Source organism: Coregonus lavaretus, assembly GCF_964263955.1.
Source record: "Coregonus lavaretus genome assembly, chromosome: 4".
NCBI classification, from domain to species: Eukaryota; Metazoa; Chordata; class Actinopteri; order Salmoniformes; family Salmonidae; genus Coregonus; species Coregonus lavaretus.
This window is the reverse complement of record NC_139991.1, coordinates 1212424-1218768: the sequence shown is the minus strand read 5'-3', so window position 1 is coordinate 1218768 and position 6345 is coordinate 1212424.

Sequence of the window (6345 nt, the reverse complement as noted above, 5' to 3'; positions counted from 1 at the left end):
ACAAAAAGACTGAAACAGCAGCTCCATCTCTTGAACCATTTAAGCACCGTGACCAATCTCTTTTTTCTCCAGTTGTAAGGCTCTCTGACCCCTTGTGAAGAGGTGTCTCCTGACCTCAGTGAGGAGCACGGCCCCCTTGCCGACCCCCCCTCGGTGCAGTGCAAGGCAGAGTGTCGTCCAGTCCTGTACGTGTCTGTGTGAGGCCCATGTGTTGTGTGCGCCGGCCAGTGCAACTGAGTGGGGACGAGACAGGTCCAATTTAGGGAGGCCTGGCCTGACAAGGGACAGGGCTGGCAGAGAGGAAGAGGAGGAAGCGACAGAGTCATTCAACAAACACACATCGTCCCGCCAGCCCAGTGGCCATCCAGCCCACATCGCTCTTATAGCCAGCAACCAGGCCTCACAGCCAAGAGAGGTCCGATTGATTGTCTTTCTGGTTTTCATTGTTGTTTATGAAGTGCAACTTTTTTCTCTGTTTTTTGCTGTTCTATCACAATATGGTGTAAACAATTATTAATAGGATTGTTTTATGTTTTTTTTCCTCCTTTATGAAGGAGGTATGAACGTTGTATTCAGAGTCATTAGGTTTGAAAGCTTGAGAGAATGAGAAAGAGAGAGAGAGAGAGAGAGAGAGAGAGAGAGAGAGAGAGAGAGAGAGAGAGAGAGAGAGAGAGAGAGAGAGAGAGAGAGAGAGAGAGACAGAGAGGAGAGGAGAGAGAGAGAGAGAGAGAGAGACAGAGAGAGGAGAGAGACAGAGAGAGAGAGAGAGAGAGAGAGAGAGAGAGAGAGAGAGAGAGAGAGAGCGAGAGAGAGAGAGAGAGAGACTTGGCAGTGGCTATAGAAACACTATTATGTCTGGAGGCTACGTGGCTAAAGCAGCAGTCTGGCTGGTAATGCATTCAGAGCTGGAGTAGGTCTCATTGTTTAAATGGGGCTGCAAGGGATCCTGGCTATTTGTACATCTTTCAGAGGAAACATTTGTAGCACGCATAAAAAGTGCATTGGCGCTGTTGCAATTAGCTGTAAAACATATCTTAAATCAAATAACATTAACAATGTGAGAGTACATATATGTATTAAAAAGTTAAAAGTCAAAAGGTAAAATGATCTGCAATGTGAAATGAGAAAATCTTTATACGAAGGCTCTGAATGTGTTGCTGATTGGTTGTGGAATGCCAGAATGTTCATAACTTGAAAACGAACATGTGAACTGAGATAAATCAGTGTATCTCCATGTTTTTGATGAGATGTACTCTAAATGCTTGAACTTTGTTTGCACTTATAACACATCATCTACAAAACTTCTGCCACCCAAAACAAGTTATTAGTATACGTCCTGATGACCAGTGCCAAGTCAACCCAGATGTTATCTCATTGTGTTTATAGTAATTAGCACATATTAATATGTTGAGAGAGCCCAAAACAATGTAAGTAATAGCAAACTTCGGTGATAAAGCTAAGGTGCCTATTTGATGATTGTACAAAGTTTAAAATTCATGTTTTCATAATTGTTTATTTGACACAGAAATCACTATGATTTTTCAAAACTATTTTATACAAACAAACACAGTACAAATAGTCTGACAATTGAAAGAATACGTTCAATCATGGAAGCCCCTAATGTTTGTCTTGCAGACTGTCTGTCACCTCATTTCTAAGGCAGGATTATTTCAATCACTCTTCACGTCTGCAGCAGTATAACCTAAAATGAAGTGTAAGCTGAGCATCAGAGCATTGTTTACAGAGTGGGAGGCACTTACTCTATCCTGCTGTGATTCCATGGTTTGATTCTCTACATTTGTGGATCAAAGAGAGAAACAAGAAAGAAAGAGTATACGTTTTCATACTTTCTATCTGTGTAATTTACAGACACTGTTTCTTCCATTCCAAAATACTTGATAAAAAAAGAGGCCCATTCTGATCTTGGTTCAGCACAGGCTAGTTAATGAGTTTGTTTTGAAATTTCCTATGGTGGGTGTTTTCATTAAACATTACGAAAATCTTAGTTCAAATGGGATGGTACTCTAATAATTTGTAACAAACCAACTCTCGACTTGGTCCTAGTGTCCAGTGTCCTCTCTGCGGATGGCCACTGATTAAACAAGCCACAGGATTATTCAATCTTCACTTCTTAAAGATGGCCAGGCTTAGTTAGTTAGTTTAGCTCCTAGAAGTCCAGAAGGCAGCACAGACCTCCTGGGGGGCCTCCCTCCCAATCAGGCTCCTCTTTGTTCTGACCTGCTACTGGCCTGGGCCCTTGCATCCAGTCACCTCAAAGGGAATGGCCAACCAGGCCTTTCATGTTGCTGAGGGATGTGGAGCTTCAGAGCCCAGCAGGTCCCCCGGGCTCCCATGCACTCCCAGCTCCTCAGCAATGCCAGTAGAGACAAGGGTTGTGCCCCCCACTGCGTCATCACATTCCTAGACCTTTCTGTACAGAGCACCCTCCTAACATTACCCCCATGGCTCACTGGATTGCACCGCACCACACTAGACCAAACAAACATTCCCTCCCTACTTTATGTCCTCTGGTGTCTCTAGATTCAACTTTCCATCTCAAGGTAACCGGCTCAGTTCTCAATGGTTCTGAATAGTTACAGTATGTGGCAGCATTTAGCTCACCTTCATCAGTTCACGTCCTTGTTGACACAAGAGTAAAGCAACTCAACAATACCTCTTACAGGTGGCAGGTTCTCACAGATACCTCATTACATTACTGGGGCATTTCCTCTAATATACTGTATGTTTTCACACATACACTCTCAGAAAAAAAGAGTGCTATGTAGCACCATTTGTCCTAGTTGGAGAACACCCTGAAAATTGGCTCCAGATAGAACCCTTTTGGGTTTCAAATAGAACCTGGGTTCCAAATAGAACCTGTTAAAGGGTGCTATTTGGAACCAGAAAGAGCTGTATCTGATCTTAAATGGTTCTATCTGGAAACTTTTTCAGAGGGTTCCGCTACAGGGACAAATGGTGCCACATAGCACTCTTTTTTTCTGAGAGTGTACCATTTTCTTTTAGTAATTTGTGGTCAGTAAGTTGGTAGACCATAATTAACAAGTCCAGAGACCAGAGGGCAGTTGTACAGTTGTTTGTATATTAAATTGTTATAAGGACTGGCTTTTACTGAGCCCTCGACCATCTTATTAGAAAAGAGACCTCTAAGTCCTCTCACTCACTACAAAACAAAAATAATTTCAAATTCGCAAGCATTATGTTGTGTACATATGAATTAAAAACATTTCAAAAGGGTATACTTAAGGTACAAAATGTATATTATTTAAAATGTTTTAATAATTAGACTGTGGTATTAAAGGGCATGTGTTCACTTACAGTGTGTCCATTTGATTTTTCTTGCATATTTGCGATAATAAAAGGACGTACTGTATATTTCCTGCCTCGGCCCTGTCCTTTGTGTCATTTCTTGGATAATAGGGTGTTGTTTTTTCATCCTTTCATCTGCACTAACAGTCTCTTTCAAGACGGAAAATACAGTACACCTCATGCAGTTATATGTAAAACAGATCTCATGAGGTTTCTTATGTGGTCATTTACTTTTCAGTTTGACCTGACGTGAACTCTCAATATACTATAATCCACCAGAAAAAATGTGTCAGACCCTGCACAAACATATCTTTGCAGTGCACCAGTCTCTGCATGGGTAAAGCAGGGGGCGTTAAGGGTTAAATCAAGATCAGCAGTCTGAGGCGCCAAAGGGACTTTCAAATGGGCCTGCTGCTGCATCTAGAAAAAACCCCACCAGAATCTGCTCCCAAATCCCTGTGTTTTGCACTGAGTTAAACGTTTTGGTCTTTTCAAAATGCTGCCGCTTAATTAGCAGTAGAATCCGGAGGGGACTTCTTCTTGGTCTCTAGCACTGGTACTTAACTCAATTTGTACTTAGCATGTGTAATGCTAGTAAATAGAAATGAAGTTGGTTTCATTAGTCAATTTCAGTTTCGGTACAACTAACTGTCCTGTAAAAACATTACTGTTGATTTTGTGGTTAGATTGAAATAATAAAGGGAAACTGATTATTATGCGTAGCTAACATACTAACCAGTTATATAGTACAGTAATTACAACACTTAAGCTATAGCTACACATTTTAAGTACAGTTCTTTTAATAAAGCTGTACTACTAAATCCAGTTACTCTGCTTAACTACAGAACTGTACTGTATGGTATCAAGGGTTACTAGACATTACAGATTGATATGGAAATGATGGATATTCAAAGAAATTGTATTAATATCACAAAAGTCTGTGTCTGTTTAGTTTAGTAAACAGCTTATTTATTCCTTTACAAAATAGGTACAAATACAGAAGTATGTTTTTCACACAAACAGAACATTTCCAAGATATGTACAGAGTTTACCAAAAATAACGTAGTTCTAATAAACACATGGTCATGTAAACAATATTTACAAATTATGCATACATTAAAACATACATTTTCCAACTGGGTACATCAGTAATCCTTATATTTTGGCTAAAAAGCTGAAGTAGTAGAAATGTTCTCCATATTTATTTATCAGAAATCATACAAATAATTATTCAAATATGAACCACTGAACAAATAGGTATTTTTGTGCTTCTTTTAAACTTCAATTTTTTAACTATAAGTACTTTCGAGATAAAATTGCATTGTCTAAATTGTGGCAAATGAAATGCCAATGAAAAAAGAACTCAAAAGAAGAATATATAAATAGTTAAAAAATAAGTTTCCCTTTCAACACCAACTGACAATACTGTTTGATGCTTAAAAGAGACAGGAACTATTTATTTCTATATATTAGTAACACAGCTTTCTGTTTTTTCTCATAGTATAAGTAATAAAAAACAGTATATAATAGTGCTGTTAGAAAAAACTTCAATGCACATTAATTCCAAATGTTGCCCATTCAACAAATAAATTACAAAGCGTCACAAGACAGAAGCTGCATAGAGGCGAGGGTATTCAAAACCAAACAATAACAGAAAGACCATGTTAATAAGAGGTTGGTCAGAAACAGGTGACAACACTGAGGCCTTGCAGAGTTTGACCCTAATTACAAGGATGTATAGCTACTGACAGAGAGGCATTGGTCTCCTACCTCTCATTCTAGAGACAACATAAAAACATACAACTATAAAAACAATGCAATGTCAATATTAGGCTAAAATTAAGAATTCTCAAAACTGTACTCCAACAACTGTCCAGCTCCTCACAAGTCTGATATGTATTGTTAATTGTCTTGAAGTGAAACAGAGGAAACCCTAAGATGGGAGCTGCTTGTCAAATGACCATACTGCACTCTGGGCGTCTGCTGAGGGTATGGGCCTGGCTTCACAGAATAGGTTCTTCAGACAACCTAAAGCATTGTGGAAATGGGCATCTGAATTCTAAAAGTACATCTAGAAAAAATATGTTTCTCCATAAGTTTGGGTACAGAGAGAGACTACTGTGCCTTGCTCAATGGGGGTGACTGGCCAGGATCCACCATATTGGTGGACTATGGTAGCTCTGACCATGGTTTGATTATTGACCTGTTGGATTGGCTCAGACTATCTGCATTGCATTAAAACAAAGTTTATAAAGTGAAAGAATACAAAGAATACAATTTGCTTATTGACAGTTAAATGTTACCTTTCAGGTATTTTACATTTGTTCATGTTTTTTTAAGTGTACTGTATGTAAATTGTAAAGTATTTTAGTCTGTAATGTCTTTTTCGTTATGTGTCGGACCCCAGGTAGACTAGCTGTCATCATGGCGTCAGCTAAAGGGATCCAAATCAAATAAAATCATAACAATTTTCAATGCACATGATTTTACAGAATATCTCAGTATTGAGTCATTGACATTACATGTGGTAAAAATATCATACATGCTGTTTAAAAGTATTCAAAATGACTATTTACATTTAAAGAGCTCGATTTATGTTATGCTGTAATCCATTTTCTGAAGATAAATGTTCCAAAAAGCTGCTCTGGTACATTTTTGGTGTAAAGAATCAGACTACTCTATGAATTGTTAGTTTTGTGTAACCATATTCATTGAACTTTGTTGAACAAATAAGTTCTAGAGAATATTGTAGGATGTATTAAGTTCGAAATATGATTATTTTAAAGAAAATAAACATGAAGTTAAGCATCACTTTGAGATGGTTCATTCAGTATATCGCCTTGGACGTCAAATTTACAACTAACTGATATACAACTGACATGGAAAAAGTACTGGCTCAGGTCCTTAGACACAAAAACACATCAATTCTTAAAAACCCAGTCCCACTAAAACCCAAGGAGTTTGCATCACCATGGCCTTAAATCCAACACTCTAAATAAATATAAACAGAGTATACAA